Consider the following 27,020-nt stretch of genomic DNA (forward strand, 5'->3'; position numbering starts at 1 on the left):
ATAAAGACCAACCTAAACTTTAAGCAGTTCAAATATCTCTCCAACCTAACCGTTTATCTAATTACCTCACTACTATCAGGAGATATCCACCCCAACCCAGGCCCCTCCATCTCTACCAATACAGATAAATCCATACTATTCACCTCTCTAAACTCCCAAAGTATAGTCAACAAAGTACCAAACCTTCATGCTTGGCTCACACATAATAAACCCGATATCCTATATCTCTCTGAAACTTGGTTAAAACCCCACATAAAGGATCATGAAATTATACCACCAAATTACTCAATCATCAGAAAAGACAGACCCAAAAAAAGGAGGCGGGGTTGCCTTACTATACTCATCCTCCTTGTCAGTCACCCCTTATAACAAACCCATCCCCATTTTTAATAATGTTGAACTACTCCTATCACTACTCCAAGTCAATAAATACAAGCATATATGTATAGCCTCCCTTTACGTTCCCCCTGGTGACAATATTACCACACTAGAGAATATTCTTTACTGGCTCTCCACCAACATTAACAATGAAATCATAATTTTGGGTGACACCAATATCAGTTGGTCAGCCATTCATTCTCCCTTAAACCCACTCAATATCAACCTTTACAGCTTCTCACAACTAATTAACGACATAACTCGCCCCTCAAAAGCTCTCTCCAAGGGTAGCATTCTAGACTGGATTCTGGTCTCTCACCCTCATTACTTCTCTGACAGTGGTACCCTTCCAGACTCCCTTAGTGACCACCTACCTATCTTCACATATCGACTACAAGCGCCTTTACAGAGAACTCATAACTACATTACTACCCACAACCATAAAAACTTCAACCCAATAGCTTTCTCTGACTCTCTCAAACTAGTTGACTGGAACATCCTAAAAGCTTTACCCCTAGACAATGCCGTGGCCCATTTCAACACAACCTTCTTGGACCTTCTAGACTACCATGCTCCCATAAGGACTAAAAGAATAAAACTAAAAACTACCCCCTGGTTAACCAAAGACACACTAACAGCCATGCGACATAGAGATAAGGCCTGGACACTTTACCATAAAAATAAATCCCCACTCACCCATAATGAATTTAAAACAGAAACAAAGTAAAAAGGCTTGTTATTAAAGATCGACAAAACTACTTTTCCATTCTCCAAAATACTAATAAAACAAATCCTCACAAATTCTGGAAAGGAATCTCTACCCTTATCAATCCTGGCAAAACAGCCAACCCCAGCCCAGACCCAATGCTTCTGACATTGACTTGGCTACACAATTCAACTCTTTTTTCATAAACCCTATTTCCAAGCTAACCTCATCATTCACTGACACCGCCACATCCCCGACCTCACCCCAATCCTCCCATACCCCTCCCTCCACTCTGACTACCTCTCTCTTTCCCTCCCCAAGACCACCACCCTCTAATACCTCACCCCCTTTCTCCTACTTTCTCACTAAAACCTATCCCCACATCTACCATAAAAAAACTGATCCAGAAACTAAAGCCTTGCTCTAATGCCCCAGACAATATTCCTTCATACTTTCTTAGCATAGCAGCTGAAACCATTGCCTACCCTATTAGTATACTACTTAACCGCTCGATCCAAGAAAGCAAACTACCCCAAATCTGGAAAAAGGCCTTTATCATACCTTTGCATAAAGGTGGCAATAATAATGATATTACAAACTTCTGTCCCATAGCTATTCTGTCTCCCATTTCTAAACTCCTTGAAAAGTGTATCCATTTGCAGCTCCTTCCTTATCTCTTAGACAATCACCTGCTGACTCCAACCCAGCATGGCTTCAGACCCAGCCATAGAACTATGACAGCCCTCCTCTCCTTCTTAGAAACCGTAAACAAGGCCAGGGACTCTGGACACATTGTTTCTACCCTACTACTGGACCTCTCAAAAGCCTTTGACACTATCTCTCATAAACTACTCCTTGATAAACTCTCCCAACTTAACTTATGTCCTTCCTCATTAAACTGGTTCTCTAGTTACTTATCTAATAGATCTCAAGCTGTTAAATGGAAAAAAGCCACTTCCTCATTCCTAAGCACTCCAACTGGGGTCCCCCAAGGCTCCATATTGGGTCCTCTACTATTTAACATCTTCATAAATGATTTCCGTAATTCTATCCCATTCTCTAATATTATTCAATATGCAGACGATTCAACTATTATCTGCTCTGCCACATCCATCCCAGTACTCCAAAAACTTATACAAGATGCATTCTCTATCACCGAACAATGGATGAAAAAAAAAACACCTAGCATTAAATGCCTCTAAAACCAAATTAATGGTATTTACTCCCTCTAAACACATCTCTGTCAACCCAAACTCTTTCTTAATCACCTGTAACAATAACACATCCTTGGAATTGGTGCCAGAGACTAAGTTACTTGGGGTTCAAATCGATAGTCAGTTTAAATTCAACTCCCACATACAACTAAATATCAAAAAAACTCATCAAAAACTAGGCATGCTCTACCGATCAAATTGTTTTCTTACACCCTCTAGTAAAATCACTCTCTCTTCCACATTCCTTATTCCCCCTCTTCTATATGGAGCCCCAGTCCTGACTAACCTACAGTCTTCCCTCAAAACACAACTTTCCTCATGCTACAATAAAATAGCTAAATTCGCTAATGGCCACAAAGCATCTACTCACCATTGTTCTTCTCTCCACAAACTAGTATGGTTAGAACTACCCAACCGACTCATCTATTCCCAACTCACTCTTGCCCACAAGCTCATCTTTAAACCCTTCCTTTGTCCATCTCTTTCCCCTGTTTTTAAAATGCACCTCCCCAACAGAGAACTCAGAACCAATAACCAGAACCTAATTGCTTGCCTAGCATTGTATCTAAATACCTAATTGATCCTCATAATCAATGTCCTTAAATTTTATCAGTCTTGTGTATCTCCTATGCACTCCTTCAACTTTATGTGCACATTCTTTGGTGGAAGGAGACCACAAACAGGTACCACATTCCACTTAGGTCTGGTAAGATTGCATAAGATGTTTTTCATTGTATCAGGCCTTCAGGACTTAAAATATAGCCTATGACACTCTTTACTAGATTGCCTACATGAGCTTTAAAATATACATGTATTTATTTGTTAATCATGGTAGAGCAGTGAATTACTTGGGCCTTTTCAGGTCTTTTTGGGAGCTCATGGCGAAATGAATTGCTTAGAGTCACACATTAGACAAAGGGAGGCTAAGACAATAAAAATCTGGACAACAGGCAGCACCTCATTATCAGCTCATAGTTGTAAACCTCTGTGCCAGACGTCTTTATCAGCAGTTATACCTAGATCTTTACATGTACCGTGGGAAATTATGATAGCTATGGAATGCAATATTTTCTTCCCAAGTGCCTTTTCTAGACAGGGTCAGGTTAATGAACATTGCTAGTTAAAATTTATAGATAGAAATAAGCTGAAGGTGGCACTCATAAATATGCACAGCCCAAATATAAAACTAAGTTGCTTAAAGACTTAACTTGCTAATGAGAGTATCAGGGTATGTGTTGTCACAGAGACATGGGCTAGAATTCAGAAACAGTCCTGTCCACAAGCAGTAAGCCTACAGCAAAAAGTGCCTGTTAGCATGATTGTGGAAACCAGCAACTCAAAGCACATTAACCGCAGTGAGGAAAGCCCTCATCACAAGCTAATTTGATTGTTCCTGAATTTAGTGATTACTGTGAGCTGTAACAGTCACTTTTCTGCTTCTGTTATGGAAATGACTGCTGTTGGTTGATGTATTGTGCTAGCACAAGCACTCCTTTAGTTCATTCTCCCACACATATGCTCACATCCAAACACCAAAATGCACAGAAATGCAGACATACACGCACACACACACACACACACACACACACTCACACACACACACACACACACACACACACACACACACACACACACACACACACACACACACACACACACACACTGTTATACCTCTGTTGATAATAGAGAACACTGGACTGAGTTAGTGCGTTTGCGGTGTTGCTTAGCGTGTTATGGCAGTAGCATAGTTTGACAAGTAGAACTACAGCTGTAATACTCTAAATCTTATTACTGACAGAAAAAAAATCAAGTCGCTATCCGGCACAAATGTACATTCGTGTACACTTACCATAAATGTAGATGTTCAAGTGTATTCACTGTTACAGTCATCACATTTGGGTTATCTCTGCCAGGGTAGCCCTCGGCCAGCCTGAACACCAGAGACTTAGTATTTCTGCGTCAGTTGCTGTTGCTCCAGGACTGATGTCAGGTCATCAGTATTATAAAGTAAGGCAGCCAATGCCATTACATTAGTTTTTATTGCCCTAACCTGTCAGGAGCCCCCAAGTAGGAACCATGTTCTGGTGGAAGAAACTCCGCCAGTGGAAAATAAATACCAATAAATCCCTTGTAAGGAAAGAGAAAAAAGTGGGGATGGGGGAGGGAAACCAGGACTGAAACAGTGAATACACTCGAACATCTACATTTATGGTAAGTGTACACAACTGTACTATATTCTTCATGTTTCACTGTTGCAGTCATCACATTTGGGTTGATTCCCAAAGCTGAGGAAAAGGGTGGAGGCAGTAAAGGAAACTAGGGGCTGGCTAGGATGCCCTGCAAGACTGCAGAGGCAAACCCTGCCCTGGATTTGGAGAAGAGATGCAGGTGGTAATGCTTGGTAAAAGTCCGAACAGATATCCAGGTGGCAGCCTTCAGAATGTCCCTGGTGGAGACTCCTCTGAGGAAAGTTGCAGAGGTGGAGGCTGCTCTGGTGGAGTGTGTTCTGACCCCCTTGGGGGAGGTTTTCCATGTTGCTTGTAGCAGAAATGGATACAGTGTGCTATCCATTTGGAGATGGTTTGCTTGGAGATGGCTTTGTCTTCTGCCCCTGTAGCAAAGCTAACCAGCAATTGATCAGACTTTCTGAATGATTTAGTCCTGTCCAGATAGAATCTGAGCTGTCTGTGCACATCTAGAGAGTGCAGAATCTTTTCCTCTTTGTTCTGGGGATTAGGGAAAAAGGTGGGCAAATGAATAGATTGGTTGAGAGCCACACTGGACACCACCTTGGGCATGAAGGATTGGTTAATTCTGAGGGATACCCTGTCAGCATGGAAGATGATGAAGGGTTCCAAAGCCATGAGCGCTTGCAGCTCAGAGACTCTTCTGGCTGAAGTGATGGCCAGAAGGAATGCTGTTTTCCAGGAGAGAAATATTAGCTCTGCAGATGAAGCTGGTTTGAAGGGGGCAGGGTGAGCTTTTCCAATATGAAGTTAAGGTCTCAAGCTGGAGTTGGTGCCCTTCTGGGTGGCCTCAGGTGCTAGCCCCTCTTAGGAACTGTTTGCTCAAAGGGTGTGAGAAAAGGGGCTGCTCAGTGGGAAAATGAGCAGAAATAGCATTGGCATGAATTTTTATAGAGGAGAAAGAGAGGCCACTGTGTAGGTCAGCTAAATAATCCAGGATGAGAGAGAGGGAGGGCTGTGATGTATTGTCTCCCTTAGCCTGGATCCAGGTGCAGGACCTTTTCCATTTGTTAGCATAAGACTTTATGGGACTAGGGCATCTGGCCTCATGGATAACATCTAGAACTTGTTTACTGAGGTTGGCAGATTGGTTCGGATTTAGAGAATAAGCCAAGCTGCCAAATTGAGTGTTTGCAATTGGGGATGCATATATTCCCCTTCCCTCTGGGTCAGGAGGTTTGGAATCTGAGGAAGATGCCATGGGGGCAGTTGTGAGAGGCTGTGCAGCAATGGGTACCAGCGCTGCCAGGGCCAGTCTGGAGCTATCAGAACGGTCCTTGGTTTTCCCTCCTTTATTTTGAGCAGTACCCTGGGGATGAGAGGAAGTGGAGGAAAGGCATAGACTGATAGGTTGACCCAGAGTAAGGACAGGGCATTCACTTTCCAAGCCATGCAGTGATGGTCCCTGGTGCAGAATTTGCTGAACTGATGGTTGGTGTGGGAGGCAAAGAGGTCAACCTCCGGGGTGCCCCATTCCTGAGTTATTAGTGTGAAGGTTCTTCTGTTGAGCTGCCACTCGTGTGGGTCCAGAAGATTTCTGCTTAATTGGACTGCCAGAGAGCTGAGAGAGCCTGGCAGGAATTGCACTAACAGGCGTAGATGCATGGCAGAGGCTGTGTGCCAAAGGGTCATGGCCAGCCTCCATAGAGGGTAAGAGTGAGTCCCTCCCTGCTTGTTGATGTACAACATTACAGTGGTGTTGTCTGTTTTGATCAAGAGAGCCCCTGGAGAAAGAAGGGTTTTGAAAGGTGTCAATGTGTGCTGCACAACCATAATCTCTTTTTAATTGATGTGCAGAGGGATTTGCTGCGGGCTCCATTGGCCCTGTATGCACCTGATGTCCAGGTGTGTCCCCCCCAAGCATAGTCTGATGCATCTGTGGTGAGGGTCTAGGCAGCAGGAGGTGGTAGAAAGGCAGTCCCTTTGTGTGGGAGCATGCTGTGGCCCACGAAAGGAAATCTTTTCTGACTCAGGGAATTACAGGTAGAAGAGTTTCCAGGTATTAAGAGTGTTGACACCAAAGGCTTTTTAGGTACCATTGAAGTTTCCTCATATGCAGTCTGGCATATGGAATGAGTAGTATGCAAGATGCCATGAACCCCAGAGCTTGCAGGATTTTCCTTGCAGATAGCTGGGGCTTGGTGGCTAGTTGAGAGAAGAAGGCTGTCAGGAAAATTTGTTTCTCTGGTGTAAGATATGCCATCTGGGATGCTGTGTCCAGGCTTGCTCCCAGGAAGATAATCCTTTGGGTGGGCACCTGTTTGGATTTCTTTTCATTGATTGTGTACCCTAGGGAGGTTAGAAGGGTCTTGACAAAGGCCAGGTGCTTGAGCAGCTTTTCCTGGCTGTCTGCCTGAACCAGGCAGTCATCTAAGTGTGGGTAAATCTGGATATTTCTTTGTCTGCAAAAGGCAATGGCCGGAGCCAGAAATTTTGTGAAAACTCTGGGAGCAGTGGATAAGCCAAAGGGAAGCGCAGAGAACTGAAAATGTTAAGATCCTGCCCTGAAACAGAGGTATTTCCTGCATGATTCCCTGATAGGAATGTGGAGGTAGGCCTCTTTTAGATCTAGTGTGGCTAGCCAAGCGTCCTTGGAGTGGATGGGTAGCAGCTGCTGGAGGGTGAGCATTTTGAATTTTGGAATCACCAGGAAGGTGTTTAGAATGGATAGAATGAGGATAGGGCTCCAGGTGCCATCTTTTCTGGGCACCAGGAAAAGTCTGGAGTAGAAACCTTGACCTGTCTGTTCTGCAGGAACATGCTCTACTGCCCTCATAGAGAGCAGGGAAAGGATTTGCTTTTAAGCCTCTGCCCACTGGTTTGGTGGTAGATCTTGGAACCCTTTTGGGGTTGGAAGTGTGTGGAAGGAAAATTTGTATCCCTGAGACACTATGTTCAGAACCCAGTGGTCACTGGTAATGGTGGCCCAGGTGCTTGCCTGCAAGGAGAGTTTTCCTCTTAGGGGTAAGTAAAGGTGGGTAGAGGGAGGGGTGGGGGAGGTGAGTCATTGTGAGTTCTTACCATAAGGGGGTGGCTTAGAACTCCCTGGTTTTGAAGTGGAGGTAATCCACTGCCTAGATTTCTGCATTCCCTGTGGCTGCTGTCTGGGAGGTCTGGTTCCCCGGGGTCTAGGCTGGACTGGTTTGCTGGAAGCAGGAAAGGACCAGTGTTTAGTGGGAGAATGCATGCTGAACGTAGGTGGCTGAACATTCAAGAAATCCTTAACTGCATAGATTTTGCTTTTTCCCCATCTTTTTAGGACCTCTTCTGCCTTAGTGCCAAATAAGTTATCTTTGTTCAAGGGGTCATCCAACAATTTAGATTTGACATGGTCTGGCATGGGCTGTTCCTTAAGCCATGCATGTCTTCTAATGACAGAACCAGTGACTGCTGCCCTGCAAGAAGCTTCTATGGCATCAAAACCACAGTGTAAGGTGTGTTTAGTTACTTGACTTGCAGAATGCATTAACTCTTGAAATTCTTTAGATTCTGCCGAAGCAGGAAAGGAAGACATCTTTTGTTTAAGGAGTTCCAGGGTATGTTGCTGAAATTTCAGCATATGGAACTGACAGTTTAGTGCCCTAATAGCAAGAGTAGCTGAGGTGTATACTTTTTTACCCCATCTGTCCAGTTTTTGGGAATCCCTATCTGAGGGGGTGAGATTCTTAGCAGAGGTTGCTTTAATTCCTTTAGGCCCTTGAGAAATTACCTCAGGGTCAGCAGTAGGATTCTTAAACAGAAGTTTGGGTGAGTAAGGGACTCTATAGTACTTTTCTGGGTTTTCTGGGTGCAGGAGGGAGGGTGTCAGGAGTCAAGCTGGATTCCAGGAAAACATCCTCCACAACATTCAGGACTGGGGGGATGGCCAAGGGTCTGTGCTGTGGAAGATCTAGGAATTCCCTGAGTCTCTTTTTAGACTGAGGGTAGTCTTGACTCTCCCATTGGAAATGCTCCCTTAAGGTATGCAGGGTTTCCCCAAAGGAAAAAATGCTCTGGGGGAGAGGCTGAAGGAATTGTATCCTCCACATCAGAGTCCTCATAAGTAGAGAGGAGTTGCATGTCTTCATATTCAGAGGCATCAGATTCATCTAACTCTTGTTCAGACAGAACTACAGGGGCTAGATCTCTTTTCCTTTTCAAAGGGGTAGCTTGGCTTCCCCTGATCAGCATGATAAGGTGTTCTGCCATTTTAAGCATTTGAGACTGAGGCAAGGAAGCAGGTGCTTGAGAGTGGGTCATAGTTTTCTTGGGTGTGATTCGTACCCTGGGCCTTAGAAACTCGGTCATTTTTGAAAGAACGGTAGTCACGAAAGAAGACATTGGTTTGTGTCAAGAATCGGTAGTGTGAAGGACTTCCTCGGAAGCTGGTGCCTGCTCACTGGCTCCAGACCCATTCAAGGTAGAGACAACCGCAGGATCCTTAACTGAAGAAGAGTTTTGAAAGGGCCTCGGTAGCGGCCTGCGAATCCAAAGAAGCGGGCATCAGGGGCTGTGAGGACCGGAGAACTGACTACTAGATTAACGGAAGTGTTGTTGGTAGGTTTGGACCTGTGTGGTCTGTCTCTGTCTTTATCTTTATGTTTTTTTCAGAAGATCTGCTGTTGGATGGCTTACTGAAGCCATATTGGAGTTCGGGGACTGTAAGCGAAAATATCTGGCTACAAAAAGTGCCCGACGACAGTTCTGGCATTAAACAAAGCACAGAAGCAACAACGGGGGACGTCGTGGTCTGGGCCTAAACAAGTGACACAGTAAGAATGGAAGTCTCGGTGTGGTATTTACTTTCCACAGGTGAGACAATTATTAACTTTTTCTGACATCGGTTAGTGCATGAAAAAAACGATCTGCCGTCTGAAGAAGACGTTCGAAAACGTATTTTATGTGTTTAGCGTTAAAGTGATTCCGTGGGTTTATCAAGTGATTCTGTGTGCTTGTTATCGAATAAACTGTTTGGATATTTTCTACTCGGTCTTGGGCCCTCATTTGGTTTCTCCAAGCGAACCATTTGTCTTGGTTACTGTTTTGGTTGTTCATCTCCATTGTGGTGTTCTGGTTTTTATTGAGATGGCGGAGTTCCCAGGGGCAGAGACTGAGAACGACCTATGAAGTGGTGAGAAGGGAGAATTGAGGAAGGTGATTGGCCAACTATCACAGTTGGTGGAGCTGCTGACTCCTGCATGTCAGTCTATTGTTTTACTTGCATCTGGTCATGCGTTTTGCCTGAGAGCGGTCAAGCACACCGTAATTTTCCAACAAGTGGTCCTACAACTAGGTACAAGGTACGGGAGAAAACTAATGTAGTACTAGACCACAATGACAATGATTTTAATGAATTTCCCAATCTTTTGCGACCACACAGTGTGGACAACCGCAAAACGGGAAACGGAACTAATTCAGCCACTATGGGCGAAGCTTCACATTCTAATCAAGGTGACTTTTCCAATAAACATTATGTTGTTGATTACAATGTCTTTATAGGAAAAAACTATACCTTAAATTTTACAAAAGCTGCTACTAACAATACTGAGTCTATTCCTCGAACATACAGGGAAAATTTAGACTCTTTGTACTTTTATATGGACAAATACAAACGTTTAGGTTGTGATTTAACTTTTCTTAAGGAATGTTTAAACAAGAACATTGTTCCTAAAGGCCTGCGGGTCTGCAAATTTCCAAATCGAGTGGAGGAAGGGTCAGAGTTTCATACTGAATTAATACAAACCTTTGACAAATGTGGCTTAGATGTTGTGAGAGCTATTATTGTTGAAAATGAGAGAGTGAGAAATATTCTTTTGAGCAAAATGGAATCTATCAATACTGGTATCATAAATTACCTCTTTTTCACAGTGGAATCAGAGAAAGCTTTATATCACAACATCTTTACACAGATAGACATGGATTGTATCAAAAATATAAAGAGAAAGGAAGGTAAATTAGAAAGGGACATTAGGGAATACCAGGAAGGGGTAGCGTACCCCAAACCTAGGCCCTTTAACACTCATACTAGAGAAAGGAATACTGTTATGCACAACAGGTTTAATGATGATCAACCAGCACAAGCAGAAGTATATCATGATGGTTCCCATGAAAACAACCGAGGAGACCATTTAGATTATTCACCCCCCCCCCCCCGGAGGTCAGACAGGATACGGAAACAGAACCCAGTGTATTGCAACTATCACAACTACAGGGGGAATTTCAGGAGATAAGTCACCCACTTTGTAACACAAACATCATGCAACAAGGTAATATTTTTGAGTTTAAAAACTATAACATGTTTAACTACAGTACCTTCGATATAAGTTTTGATCATTTTAAACTGTTTTCTAAGGGGTTCAGATTTATTCCCACCAGGAAGGTTAGTATTCCAAGGGCCATTGTGGATTTGAAACTTTTTCTTAGGAAACAGAACTTGGCATTATTGTTTCATGAGTCAAATCCTAGTATACGTGTACCCACTCTGTTTAAGAAAAAAAGTATTATTAATCCTCCCCTTCATCCTCAACTTAAAAATCTTGAAAATCTATTGGAAAGGGAAATTAGAAACACTGTAAATGCACATAGAGTGTGTTCCAATCTTTCCAAGGAAGAAAATTGTCTATTGAACGACTTGAATAATAATAAGACTATAAGAATTATGCAACCAGACAAAGGGGCGGAACAGTACTTATGGATGTTATTCTTTATGAATCTAAAATGAAAGATTTGTTATATGATTGTTCCAAGTACTCTAGAGCCTCCATAAATTAGGTTAATATATCTAAATCTAAGATTGACATTTTAATTAGTGACTTATTACTTGAAGGTTCTATCGACATTGAGACGTTCAATTTTTTGTCTAACAAAAATCCAAGGGTACCCTCAGTATTTGGCATTCAGAAAGTCCATATGGACCCCTCAGACCCTCCTTTATGGCTTATTGTTTCCTCAGAAGGGTCCATAACCACTCCTTTGGACAAATATGTGGATGTAAAATTGAAAGACCTTTCTAATAAGGGAGTCACAGTGTTAAAAGACTCATGGGATTTTCTCAGGCAAGTGAAATCTAAATTGTTTAGTTCCAACATACTTTTTGTGACTTTGGATATTGTCGATTTATTTGGTTCTATACCTCATGATACAGGACTTTTATGGTTGGAGGAAAGTATGAGAAACAGTGGAGCATTTTCTTCTGATGATTTTAGGACCTGTCTTTTGCTTATGGAGGTTATACTCAAAAACAATTTTATGTATTTTGAAGGAGAGTTTTTCAAGCAGGAAAGAGGAGTAGCAATGGGGGCAAAATGCGCACCCACATATGCAAATATTGTTTTATCTTGGTGGGAGAATTTATTTGTCAACAACTGTGAATTTGCCAGTTGTTGGTGTTTGTACAAACGTTTTCTTGACGACATTTGCATTTTCTGGATAGACACCCAAGAAAGATTTTTTGACTTCCTGACGTATATCAAAGGAACAACTAATTTTTTGGATTTTACATACAATTTTAACAATCAAGAATTGATTTATTTGGTTATTTCTTTGAGTAAGTTGGACAATGCTTTCTCTTCTAAAATACACAGGAAAAAAACTTTTTCTAACTCTTATCTTCATTTCACCAGTGGTCATCTGTTCTTCCTTCCAAAAGAAGAACATACTTAAAGGACAATTGTTTAGGACTAGTCGTATGACATCACACGATGAAGAATTTACAAAAGATTGTGGTTTTGTCATGGATATGTTTAGGGAGAGAGGTTATCCAGATAACTTAATTCGTGAGACTATCCAGGAAGTTGTAGAGGGAAGAAAGGGGACGTTTGCCCCTATTTTGGGTCAGGGTGATCCTGTCCAATCCAATCCAAATGTAAACCAGAACGTTACAAATAGTTGGGAGCAAGCATATATTATGGATTATATGGGTGATTCAGGTGTTATCAAACAGATTGTTACTAAGGAATGAGACAGATTTAGACAAATTTCTGACCTAGATCACATACATAGACAACCCTTAAAATTTATATACAGAAAGGATTTGAATTTTAAGAAATTATTTGAGTTTGGTGGGGGTTCACATTTTAGAAGTGGACCTGGAAGAGTGAGAACTTTTAAATGTGGGTCCTGTTCTCAATGTCCACATATAGTTAATAGTTCCAGCATACATATTCCGAGTAGAAATAGGCAGATTACAAGTATCAACTTTTCTAATTGTAATACTAATGGGGTTGTTTATTTAGCCATTTGCCATCATTGTTATTCATTTTATGTAGGGAAGACTGAGAGGAAGTTAAAGTTAAGAATTTATGAACATTATTATGAAATTAAAAAGCAGAATACGAACAATGCATTATTTCGTCATACATTAACGTGTCAACAAACTTCCTTTAACTTCTTTGCCTTGGAAGTAGTTCCCAAGAAGTTAGGGGAGTCATGTGGGAAGCTGTTAGAATACAGGGAGTTATACTGGCAGATCATTTTGGAAGCCACAAAAAGCCCTGGTCTGAACGACATGCTATCCCTTCTTCCTGTTCTTAAGTTAAGAGCTGCAAAATTATAAAATTATAACTTTACAATATCATGAATTTCCAGTAGATGGCAGTATACAACTACAACATACATTTTTTCCCCTAGAGCAGTAAATCAATTATACAACAGTTTTTTCTGTATCACAAGAATATATTTTTATTTATTTATTAATTTACTGTTTTATATATAAAAACATATATATTTTATTATACAAGAGAACATTTTAGGACTTTTTAATCTTGAAGTTTTATTTAATTCATAATATTATTTGTTAATTATTTGTGTATTTGTAACCTTTTTACAAACAGCTCTAGTAAGGTACAAAAAATGTTTTACATCATTATTCACTTGAGGGGGTTTTAATTGAACTATTTTAATTGAATAATTGTTTTCAATTGATTTGGAACAGCCTATATAAGATGTGTTGTAAAATTCACTCACTATTTGCCTTCTGAAGAAGACGTTCGAAAAAGTATTTTATGTGTTTAGCGTTAAAGTGATTCCGTGGGTTTATCAAGTGATTCTGTGTGCTTGTTATCGAATAAACTGTTTGGATATTTTCTACTCGGTCTTGGGCCCTCATTTGGTTTCTCCAAGCGAACCATTTGTCTTGGTTATTGTTTTGGTTTTTCGCTTTCATCTCCATTGTGGTGTAGTGCATGAAAAAACGATCCCCAACAGGGTACTTAGCTTTAGAAGACTTCAACTTCAGTTCGGTAGACGAAAACTCAGGTAGCGGCCTACCGACACTTGTGCGAACTGCTTCTGCTTCGGGCTCCATGGCAAGAAAGACTGATGTAATGGCCTTGGCTACCTTATTTTATACTACTGATAACCAGGTGTCAGTCCTGGAGCAACAGCAATCGACGCAGAAATACTAAGTCTCTGGTATTTGGGCTGGCCAAGGGCTACCCTGGCAGGGATAACCCAAACGTGATGACTGCAACAGTGAAACATGAAGAACATCTACCCATCACCTGAAGTGCTAAATAAGATATTTATGCAACTGTCTGATTTTGCAGAACCACTGCGATTTTGCCTAATAATTTTGCCATTTCCCTCGTAAAATGTTTTTCTGGTAAACCACTGAAGATTACAGATGGTCTATAATGGCAGACAGATTTTCATAGTTATTGTCTTTTCTTTTGTTTCAGATCAATGTTTTTTGATGGAAAGCCTGTCCTAATAACGTTTAATGTCTCTGATTTTTGCCTGTCCCACCTCATAAAATATGTGCCATAAAACCTGCTCTAGTTAACTTTATAACTTCATTGATCATGCCACATATTTTTTTTATGTCCTATCCCACATAAATTGTTTGATTTTTCTAGGAAAAATCACTGAATGTTACAGTAAAGAGCTTCATTTTTCTTATTCAGCAAAACCATGGTAATGTAAAATCTGTTCCATTAACTTTTTTTTTAAACTTTTTAAGAGAATTAAAAAAAAGCTTCATGCTTATCCAAAATCGCCATTTGTATTGACATAAGAAAACTCAGCACTGCATTCATGACTGCGAGTTCTGCATGGTCCAGCATTTTCCATTATTGTCATACCTCTTACCTGACTCTGACATTGCGTAACAGTGCTGAAGTTGCCTCTTATTTTTCCCTATTCATTGTAAATCACACATAATTACAGTCAGTCAATATTGCCAGTAATTAGAGTTTTATTCTTCTTGTTCAAATTCTTGTTTTTTTTTTCTTGTTCAGGAAAATGTAGCAGGATACAAGACATGTTGCTCTATTAATGTTTTAAGTGGATTAGAGTAATACTTATAAAGACTCCCTAGTATTGCCTAGTGTCTAGCCCCCAGCATTTTCAGGAAGTCTTGAGCATGACTCCGGTACATCACTGACTCTTATAGTAACCAATAATGCTGAACTTTAGAGTACTGTACTTTTTATTGTTCAGTAAAAGCATCAGGATGGCATGGTGCACTATTAACCTTTTAAGCAGATATGTAGAAATACTCCCTGACATCTTGTATTTCCCCCCGATATGTCTTTCATGCTGCAAACCCTGTTCTTCTATCACCATGCCCTTAATTTGAATAAAGAAAAGTTACTCTGGTATCTAGTGTTCCTCCCATTAGTCAAGGGGGGTTAAGAGATGTGGTATGTCCTATCCTCACACACACACACACACACACACACACACACACACACACACACACACACACACACACACACACTTGACACCACTCATACTTCTCCACACACTTACACATGCAGACACGAACACACCTACCCTACTTATCTCTTAACTAACTAATCCCCTTACTGCAACCACCCAGATAGAGACAGATGCACACACATGGGCGCACACACACACACACACACACACACACACACACACACACACACACACACACACACACACACACACACACACTCAGTTGACACCACTCACACCTCTCCGTACACTCACACATGCAGACACAAACATATACGTGCACATACACACACGCACACACACACACACACACACACACACACACACACACACACACACACACACACACACGCATGCATCCAACACTGTCTAGCCATTAAACTCTCTGGCACTTACCTATGATGCTGTCTCACCCACTGAAAGTAATGGATGAGTGCAAGCTTTTGGAAAAGTTATTTACTGTGGCTGGTGTTAAGGAGTTATGCAACTGAGCAGTTCTATGAATTGCTTGGCTGCATAAAGCACTTACTGCAGGCATTTTCAGGGGAAGTGTGCCTGTCTAGTTACACTATGCACTCCCCTGAAATGCCTCATTAGCATTCATGGTGTGCCAGAGAGACAGACAACCATAGCGCTCCACCTCTTTGAGGTAAGTGCTGTGTCAGGGCTTTCTATGAATCAGGAATGGTAACTGTCAACAGTAAAAAGGGCTTACTACTGCTGGTGGTAACCTTTCTGAACCGAGGCCATGGATCAAAGACTTATCATACATTCCACTAATACCTGTTTGCAACTCTTTCCTCTCAGTTCAGCCCTCCAAGCTAACAGATTGTGCATCCATTTTCATAAATCAGTCATTCAAAAGTTGCATTATAAGGACAGAGTATGGACATGAAGTGATGTACACCCAGGTCACAATGACCGCTACCCAAACATTGTAATGTGTTATTGCAATCCTCACATCACCTCAAGAACATGACCACTTCCTTGATAAACTGATAACCCTTCTCATAACAAAAAGTACTATTCTACTCGGTGATTTCCAACTATCCCTTCATTGACTGGGAAAACTATATCTCATGCAAAAATCTGGAATGAAAACATTTAGAATTCGTAAACACTAACAGTTTCAAGCAGATAATAAATGTGCTGACAAACGGCAGAGACATAATGATATTATCCTGGTAAGCATCTCCGGCAGCTGTGACATGCTATAATTTGTCTCACACCCTTTTTGCTTTGATCTCAGTGTCAGTGCATTCATCACAAATACCAAACCAAACACGGTAAAAATGATACAATTTTTGATCATTTTCAAGTGGCAAATATGGTATCTGGAGCAACAATTACCATGCATCACCCAAGTGGGACCATGTATTGCCCTCCCCTCCTCCCTGCAACTTATTGGTGATTTCTTCATTGCCCTGTACAGCACTTTAAACTAATGCCTTGATAAATTCATCCCCATGAGGTAAAAATATTGTGGAATTTTTTGCAGTAAACCTAAACAATGGTGTTACATAATCAACTAATTAAACCCAAAGAAATGAGCATGCAACACTTTCAGACCTTAGCCAGCCCATGGCAGTAATGATAACGTCCACTCCATCCAAAAGGAACCCACTAAAACAAGTGCAAAAACATTCAAGTGAGGTAAAGGTTGGGTGACAATAATAAGGCCTTCTGTTGAAAAATGAAGGGCAGGATTCAGGAATGCATTTGCTAGAACAAAAAATGGTATCACCATAACAGAGTTAAAAGATATTCTAATTAACCAGCTTAGAGACTTAAAGCACATTCTAGGCCAGAAAGAGGAACCCAGCCACTGTTCTACCCTGCAAGATTAACTCAATCAAAATTGCATGTGAAATGGTCACATCTTCCCCCAGTAATGTCAGGAAGATCAGGTTCATTGTCTAGATAACATATTAAGAAGCCCAGCCTGAGCAATAATAAATAGCATAGTATACTCCCTTAGACATATGTATTTATTTACTTTTACATTAACTTGGTTAGAGCACTGATCCACATGGACTTGTTACAAACTCAGTCTAGGAGCACTGGTTGGCTACGTGACTTAGTCACACAGTTAGGCAAATGGGGGCTGAGGAAATCAAACCTTGTATCACAGGAATCAGCCTGTTAACAACTCATAGTCTTAGTCATTGGCACTAACTGCCTGATATTAAATGGTACTAAATATTATTCTTTGCTAGCTGTAGTTTAAGTAGCCTCTTTTTGTAATGTGGATACCAACAGTTAATGTGCCAGAAAGTTAAGAGATAACCCTAATAATGAAACCAGCGTCCACATGCTATTGAAACTGAATAATAAAATTCTTTATTTGTTATGCTGTATGCATGGGGTACTGTATGATCTGAGTAATCTATGTGATATATTGCTAAGCTGGTTTTGTACATGCAAGCACACATCATGCTATGTGTATGAAACACGCTACAATTTAAGTAGTCTATACAATGTATTGCTGCTTTGTTTTTTTCTGTGCAAGGTAAATAATATGATCCAGGTATACAATACTATATGATCTAAACAATGTAAAAATATTATTGTTAGTTTTAATGCAAGTCTCTTCAAGCTGGGCTAAATTATGCTTTTAAAGGGTCACTAGACCAGTGCACTCACCTGGTTAACAAATGTTAATAGTTGAAATAAAGAGACTTAAATAAAGTTATGTAATATACCTTGTAAGGAGAAATACACAGCAAAAAAAGTATTTGGACAGGAAAAATAAGAAAAGTGTTAATGCAGACAAATCCTCCCATCCATCCATCCTCAACTCCTTTTTCCATTTTGCACATGAGGTTGGGGTGTCACTTCTGCAGTGACAATCATCTTGAGACAAGATTTACACCACCGGATGGTAGCCCTGCCGCGGTAAGTTCATTCGCACTACTCACTCAGCGTACACTCTCACCTATGGCCAATTTAGAGTGTTCAGTCCACCTACTGCATGTCTTTGGAATGTGGGAGGAAAATGGAGCACCCAGAGGAAACCCACATGACTGCAGTGAGGACATGCAGACTCCGCACAGAGGGAACCCCAGCCAAGAATCGAACTGGAGTACCTCTTGCTGTGAGGCGACAATGCTAACCACTGCAGGCAAATGGCATTATGCAAAACACTCTCTACAAGTATTTTTGTCCTAACGCTGATTATCAACTGAAAAATTTTACTGTATTTTGTCTCTAACTTTTGAAAAATGCATGCAGGTACATTTGGTTGTGGACACATGGCTGCAGAGACATATGATATTGTAAATTCCCTGTCGGAAAAGAGAAGCATACAGTGACATGCCCACAGCTTCAATAACCGAATGCACAGGGGGAAAATTATGTCCAACGCCCCCAAAGCATGGAGGGACAGCAAGCAGTATGGCAGGCATCAGGGGCAAAACCTCTAAACCAAAATCTCATTGCTGGAAATATTGATGCATAGTAAGGAATGGACAAAACTACAGTGCATGACTGCAGTACAGATGAGTTAGGGGAACTGGCCTCTTCCCCACTGTAGCAGGATCTCAGAGTTAGTACATTTATCATCAAGGGAGCTAGCCCTCCTGCAAAAAAAAAGCTGGTTTTGCTGTTGTTTTTTTTTCACTTTCAGCATTTTGGATGTCAGCATTATAGCAGTCAACATTCAAAACATTTAATAAAGTAACATTATTCCTGCATCAGCAGCAGGCTGCCCAGTGGATATGTTAGTGGCAGCAATGATGCAGTGCACAATGGGCAGTGCTTTTATTATTGGTGTGTATGTGTGGACCACTACCCCTTCACAGTGTCAAGGGAACATTACCTAAAACATATACAAGAGCCTCCATGCTGTAGCACATTTCTACATGTTGTATTTATATAAGCATGTACTGTACACCAAGCACAACACACATAACTTCCCTTGCCCTCATAATCTTGTTTATTGAAGGGGTGGGCATGACACTGAGTACTTCTCTTTGCTCACTTGAAATGTGCAACAGCCACATGTCTGATAGCAGCTGAATGTCACTTCTGCCATGTGTCCCCAGCCAAATGTACCACAGGGATTGTTCTCATTGTCTAGGAGCTTGAACCCTTAAAAACATTTAACATTTGTAGAAACATTTGTAAAACACTCAGAGGCAATGAATGACATACATAAACTCTCAGTCAAAAAGATCCCCTGTGCACACATCAGACGGCAAAGTCTAACTGGCTCAGAAACTCCTAATTTCTGTTACTTGTTTGATTTCAGTTTTAAATGAAAGCTTCTTTCCTGTCACTTATCTCAGTGGAAAGCTTTTTTAGGTAGGAGGTAATCTTTATGAATGTTTTCAAGGTGCAGTTTCAGTTTCCAAGTTTTACTATAGCCCTACTAAAAATACAACTTGAAATTCTTATACAGTTTTGTACACTGTACATGTTTTACACACTGCAAGATTTACTGTAAGCAACAATAACAGGCTTTGCACAGGTTTCACATTTTTGGAAAAGTAGTAATATTAACTCAGCTTAGTGTAGCATTTGAACATTTCACTTTTTTACTCCTTTATCAAAAGAGAAATGCATGTTTCACACAGCATGTTGTACATCTCCACATTTATAAATGTAAGTTAAAGCTCTTTAGATACCACCAGGAAAGAAAGCTTGAGGAGATGAAGGTATTTTTAAGGTTTCACCACACAGTTTATGGTTTTGGCAGAACCATCTGCATTTTTATTATTAGAACCTCTTCAGCAATGGATTGTCACATTATAGGTCTCTAATCCCAAATTACAGCTAAGAAGATTATCACTTTGCCCAGTGACTTTATGTAACCAAGTTAAGAAATTATGGTGTGTAGCTGCTATGAATTTTCTACCATGTAGGTAGGAATGAAGCATTAGCCCCAACTACTCCTTTTCTGCAGCTGCACATGCATCTTCCTTTGGGTGGTCTTCTCCCTTTGCAGAAATCTTGGTACAGTTTCCTGGACCATGGTTTGAAGTATTTTCCTCCATGATAATGTTTTGAACATAATCAGATCTGTCTAGTACAGGAAACCCAAAATGTTGAAAACTCAAAATATTAAAAAACTTATTTAATACAAGAAGGTGAGCTCCCCCTACACCCTCAATTGGAGGTCTGTGCCCCCACGTGCTTTGCTAACTAGGTATACTAACACTGGGATCACACACAGTGAGGAAAGGGCAAATTGCCATTTTCAGTATTTTGAGTTTTCAGCATTTTGGGTTTCAGTATTTTGAGTGTTAAATCAAATGAATGAAACTTGGCGTGGGAGGTGTGGGCACTGGTATGCACTTCCCCTTTTGCTCCCCTCCCTCACTTGTCTCCCTACCAGAATGACTGTAATCACATGTGCCCAATGTACTATGTCATCGGAATAATTTTCTGTTAAAACAACTGAAGGGTTGTCATCCAACACTGACACCAGCTTGTTTCTTTTCCTCCATTCCCAGTCAGTTTTAACTTTGGTGATTAGTACCTAAAAAGGTGTCCCTCACATAGTCCTAACTGCAATGGATTGCTTGGGTAAGTAATGCTCCTCTCTAACAACTGCAGGTTTAACAACAGTTATGTCAGATGCAGTATCCCTCTTAGGAGTTTAGCTTTGCCCTTCCCTCTGCAAGGACAGGGTCCATCCAGGTCATTGTGATAAGCTAGAGTAGTTGCAGAGTCAAGACTACTTGTTACTACTGTGGTGCCATGACTGTTAGCTCTCTCTTGTGGCTTGTATTCCCCACCCTTTCTCTGTGGATATTTGGACTCTTCATGTCTAATGTAGTTAGTTACCTTGGAAGCATTTAACAACAAGACCAAGATGCAGGCTTCCCCTTAGCCTGCAGAAACTTTTATAATATTTTGGACCACCAGCATGGGTTCCTATATAACCTTACTTAATTCTAAGTATACCTTTCTGGTGCAGCTGAACCCTGATGGTTAGACAGAAGTCACCATTTCTACCCACATCTTCAGCTGAGGTACACTGTAAGTCTTTCAACTAAATTATTCTATCCTCAGGCATGGTATTGAATGCTAGCTTCCTTATGATAAATTCTAGCTTCCTTATGATAAATTCTCTCAGCAGTTCAAAAGTAGTAACCTGACATCCAGTCAATCACCTTGTGATGACCACCACTGCTACCAATATGTGATGGCCACCAACATGTGTCGTCCCCACACTGGGCCAATAATCAAGGAGCCTGAATCCTCACCACTGATGTTGGAGAGGGTTTGCACTTGGAATACAAATAGATACACTCAGTATTTCCAGATGCAGACCTGTCTGCATCAAGTACAAATTCTCTTAAGAGCACACAGGGAACACACTCAGCCCAGGGTCTGGATGTTGTTATCTGTCTTCCTCCAGATCCCCATTAAGACTCCCCACTGGTACAGCTGTAGGGTTAGGTCCTTGGCCAAGTGTCCAAGCCAAGTTCTCCAGCACCCTGTCTGTAAACACAGTGCTTTGTGTCCCTGCCCCAAGTAGCTGACACACATACCCTAAGAGATTTGATTTTTCACACACACACTCACATGGGAAAGGCTGGCACAGATGCACCTTCTGTGCCCCCTTCTGCCCAGAGTATAAAGTGGTTATCACTGCCACCAGACACTTCATAATCAGCTACTTAACAAAGGGTGTCCAATTATACTGTGTAATATTAATACTAATACAAATGGTAGTAGTTCACCAAGATCGCAAGGCCTTCTGGAGTAGCCCACACAGTGTCACCAAATAAATATAAGCAGCCTCCAAGGTTAGATACTTTCTACAAGGACCAGCCACAATAAAAGTTTTAAATATATTTAATAATAAATAATAAAAATACATGAAAATACTGAACATATATTCACAGTAAACCACAGAGTTCAGATCACAGGGAATATTGAAAAGAACATTGATGGACAGACTCAGACAAATTAAGAAAAACAATATCTAAACTAAGCTTCACTATATTCTTGACTGAATCTAAAATCGTTTTACTGTTGCCTAGTTAAGTAACTTACCACCACAAGGCAAGATGCTGTGGGTGAGGGTCTTTCTAGTCAGGCTTCCCAAACAGAATACTCAACACTCTGAGATTTCTCTTTGCAATATCTAAAATATAATTTCCAAGAGGGTTGTTAGGATGACCTCCTCTGGTCACCTGACTTTAGGTTCTAACAATATTCCACTTTGAAGCTGAGATAGGAAGATAGCACAGACAGCCACAATACACATCCAAATGTTTATGGCAGTGCCTGGAGCCTCTTCTCTTTTTACTATGCTAATGGACAGAGGCTCTTCCCAGACCCAGTGACTCTGGTCCTATTCAGCACTGTGGGGAGACTTTTATTGGCTTAACAGCTCATTTACATTTCTGTTATTTCCCTTAAAGTTAACCGGTGCTATGCCAGTATCATCTATTAAAACATTTTCATTTAATTCAGCTACAAAATACATGTGCACTGTTGATACATTTCAACACAAGCAAAGCTCACAAATACATTATCAGCACCAGCATCTGTACAAAATCAGTTCGATATACAAATGACTTATGGTTCTAATGCATGTATAACACAAGCATCTTGTATAAATCAGTTTGATATTCAAGGGACATATCATTCTCTACAAAACCCAGCTGGCGGGGGGCGTGGGTTAGATGACAAGCTGAAAGCAGCAGAGTTCTTGAGCTCTCCAGTCTTCATTTTTTTCTGAAAAGATTTTTTATTTAATTTCACAAACAATGACCTGAAACTACTAAAATCAGATTCTGGAAGTTGTAAGCTACAAGTTGGTGTAAGTTTTAAGCAAAAATATTCATATTTTCCTGTCAAACCTTCCAATAGAAGGGACATTGAAACCACATTAACAAAGGAAGATCAGCAGCTTCAAGTTTTCTCAGCAAGAAACTCCAATGAAGAAATAAATATAGGCAATCCTTACTACAGTTCAAGAGTTGGTGGGTAAAATATTCAAGTTAAACGTAAAAGTGGACAATATAAAAGAAGATACCACCAAACAAATAACCTTATTAAATGAAGTCCTTAAACAACAAACTGCCCAAATTGCTGCTTTGGAAGATTCTGACACAGATATAGACTATAAGCTAACAGAAACATTGAGAATAGAACCAGGAGAAACAATATAAGAATCTATGACATCCCAGAGCAGATGGAGGGGGACAATATGATTTATTTTCTGACTTCTTGAATTCCTAAAATTCTAAACCTACCTGAAGCACTATCCTTCAGGATCGAAAGGGCACACAGGTCTTTAACTACAACTTCTGTGTCCAGAAAAAACAGCTGCCCAATGTCTATTATTGCAAAATTTAGTTCCACTCAAGACAAAGACCTTGTTTTAAGAAATGCCTGGTCCCTTGCTCCATTAAAAATTGGTGACTGAGCTATCAGGTATGACAATGACTTTACATCCCTTCTAGTGTTCAAAAGAAGAGCATGTGTCTCTCTAATAAAATCTTAAAAAAAAGAAGGAATCATAGCACAACTCATATTATCAGCAAGAATAAGACTATCCTTGCCAGAAGGAAAGAAAACTTTTGAATCTCTTGAAGAAGCATCCACATTTGTCCAAAAAAGAACCTTTTAAGTCAATCTGAACCCATGGATTCTTCAATGAACTTAAAAAGACAAGGTTAAAAAATGAGTGGACTGTTAAAGAAAAAAAAAGAAACCCCAGAGACAAATGATTATACACAACTTCACATTTTATGTAAGTTTTTGTTTTCTTCCTTTTAAATAATGTGGAATCATACATAGAAGGTAATGTAACTTATTTTTTCTCTCCTATTATCTTTTCCACAACAATGCTAACTTTATAAATAATATATAGTACTAAAAATTCAACTAAATCAAAAATCTTATCCAACTGCAAACTACTATTTTATACTTATATCTCTTTATATACATGGCATAGCACTAGTGAAATGGTATAAAACGGCTCACTCATTTCATATATTTATATATATTTCTTTTATATCCTATAGTTATTTCTTCATGTATGTGCTTTCCCTTTCTGTTTTAGTCCTAGTGTCATAGTATTTAATTACTGCAGGAGAGAGAAATGCTTACTGTGTTACTTGTAAGTATTTAAAAATAAAGTGGTGACATTTCATTATTATATATACATTTACAGGTCTATATTAGAAGCACGAAACTGCTTTTGAACGAACACATAAAGAGCGACACATATTCATTGAACTACATTTAAGCGATTTGATGAATATGTCACAGGACAAGGAGGTAGTTGGCCAGCTACATGGAGTTGCCCTTTCCTTCGCTATAGTGTGATCTTGGAGTTGATATATTTAGTTACAGTCCATATTATGATATTGCATGCTCACAACAGCGAATGACACATAATTTACCCCATGTAAGTGAAAGCTTACAATGTCAGAACCTCAGAACAGTGATTTTCTTCCAAGGGAAAAAAAATTGCTGTTCCGAAATAAAAACCAAAACAAAACAAAACAAAAAAATGTAAAACATTACATAATGTGTGTGTGGGGGGGCGAAGCCCCCCTACTTAAATATACTGACTCTAAGATCACATTACAATGCCAAAAATTGCAAAGTAACAAAAGCGGCCATGCAAATTCTTTCCCAGGGAAAGAATTAGCTGAAAAGCTGCTTCACTATTTGCCTTTTTGCGCATTTTGGCTAGATGAAGACGTATTCGACAAACTGCGTCTGCGACATCGTAATAGGGAACCTTTAGATAGGGTGTGTGTGTGGGGCACATCCCCCCCCCACCTGATAATGGTTTTTAATTTTTATTTTTCTGAACGGCCACGTGAATTTTTTCACTAGGAAAAAGTTTGATTATGTGGCCATTCGCTATTTACAGTTTTCATGTATTATGTGTCGACTTTTATGCAGTCGCACATATGCACTTTCGTTATTCTGATATAGACCCTACATTTACTACTTGACTGAATTTCTGCAATGTGTTCCATTTTACTGCTATATCTTATAGCTGTATGTGGTTGGTAATTTGGAGCCTCTATTTTAAATATTCACCATTTTACAAGTTAATGCTTCACAAATGACTTTTTTACATTGCTAGTGGCTGGTATTAACATCCGCAAGCACTTTTATGCTTAAAAGCTTCACTTTACTAGAAAATTTCCACCTACTTACTTTTTTGACGGATTTTGACAACTTTTGTAGCAAGCTCGAGCTTCTAAAGACTTCAGTTAGCTCCCAGACTCATGTGGAACAATCTGTGATGTCTTTCAGGAAGTAGGCCTGACCTTTGAACCTGTTTTTCCTCACTGAACTCTTACAGCCAATTGGATTCAAGAATGATTATTTGAACTGTGTTTTCATTCATTTAGCAATTATTTTTTATCTAAAAAGTCTTATAAGCACATGTTTTACTGTAAATAGTGATTTATTTAATCTGAATTACATTTATATTTAAATAAGAATTACAAATATGTTTCTGACAGTGAAAGTTTTAAATGCATCTTTTTTCCTCTCTGCTTTAATGACATTATAGTCCTATATTTACTCATAGTAACAAATAATTATCAGGATTAATCAAGTTATCTTTTTTAGTCTTTTTAATAAAAAATTCAATTTTTGTATATAGCTTCATGTTCTTATTTCATGCTTACCTAGTATATTAAATAGAATATTTCCTTTTGTATGTTTTAATGTACATGCAGTTTTCCTTCTGCTTGCTATTAACCTGCAGTATCTAGGAATTCCAACTAGATGTCATGAGAGGGTTAGGTTGTGGCTTCTATGAGCGCTATAATAAGCCTGGATTTAGTTTATCCATGCAGAAGGTTGTTAAAATGTACAGTTTTATTATTTTCAATCTTGGAGTTTTTAAATTGTTTATAGCAGTTTTAAAAAATTGTATTTGTCCTAATGAATCAAGGAAAGCACTTTTCAATTTTACTTATAATAGCAGTTTCCATCAAATGATAATATTTAACATTATATCTATTAATGTCAATGGGTTGAACAATCCCATAAAAAGGAGAAGTGTCAGCAAATATTTAATGCTACATAAAGCAGATTTTACATTCATTAAGGAATCTCACTTAGTAACAGAAGATCTAAACAAATTAACTTTTATGGATTATAACATTTTGGTAAGTTCAAACTACAACCACAAGAGAAGATGTGTTCTAATTTTAAACAGAAAAATCAATGAAAATTCCAGAAAATTCCAGAAATAGTTGACTCGTACTCAAGCAATGATGGTATGCTTGCTTTAGTCATACTAAAACTAGATAAAACACCTACTGGATAGCAGGTATTGGGACTAAAACTGTGAAAAAACATTTAGACACCATAACATTAAAGTCTAAAGGTGAGTTACTATTAGCAGGTGATTTTAATTGTATCTTGACCTCCACTGATACTACAAGTTCTAAGCCTTCAAGATGTCTCCTGTTGCGAAGCACTTGAACAACTATGTAATAGACAGAAACCTAACTGATATTGATGGTATAAAAATATTATCCTCCCTGAAATATTCTCACTACTCTTACAGATTTGGCACGCAGACCAAGATCGACAACGTCTTTGTAACCATTTCTTACTGGCCAAACTTGATAATGTAGTGCTGACATCATGCCCTATGTCTGACCACAATGCTTTCACCTTTAATGTAGCACTTAATACTGACCCCTTAAACTTCTGCCAAAGACTACCTGCTTATTTGGTAACAGTACAAGGATTTAAAGAATGGCTTCTAGATGAAATAAAGCTTTACCTAGACATCAACAATAATGGAGAGGTTTCAGATATTATCCTATGGGACACTAAAGGTAGTCTTACATG

The sequence above is a fragment of the Protopterus annectens genome, chromosome 2.part2 (assembly GCF_019279795.1).
Source record: "Protopterus annectens isolate FY-2018-M chromosome 2.part2, PAN1.0, whole genome shotgun sequence".
NCBI lineage: Eukaryota > Metazoa > Chordata > Ceratodontiformes > Protopteridae > Protopterus > Protopterus annectens.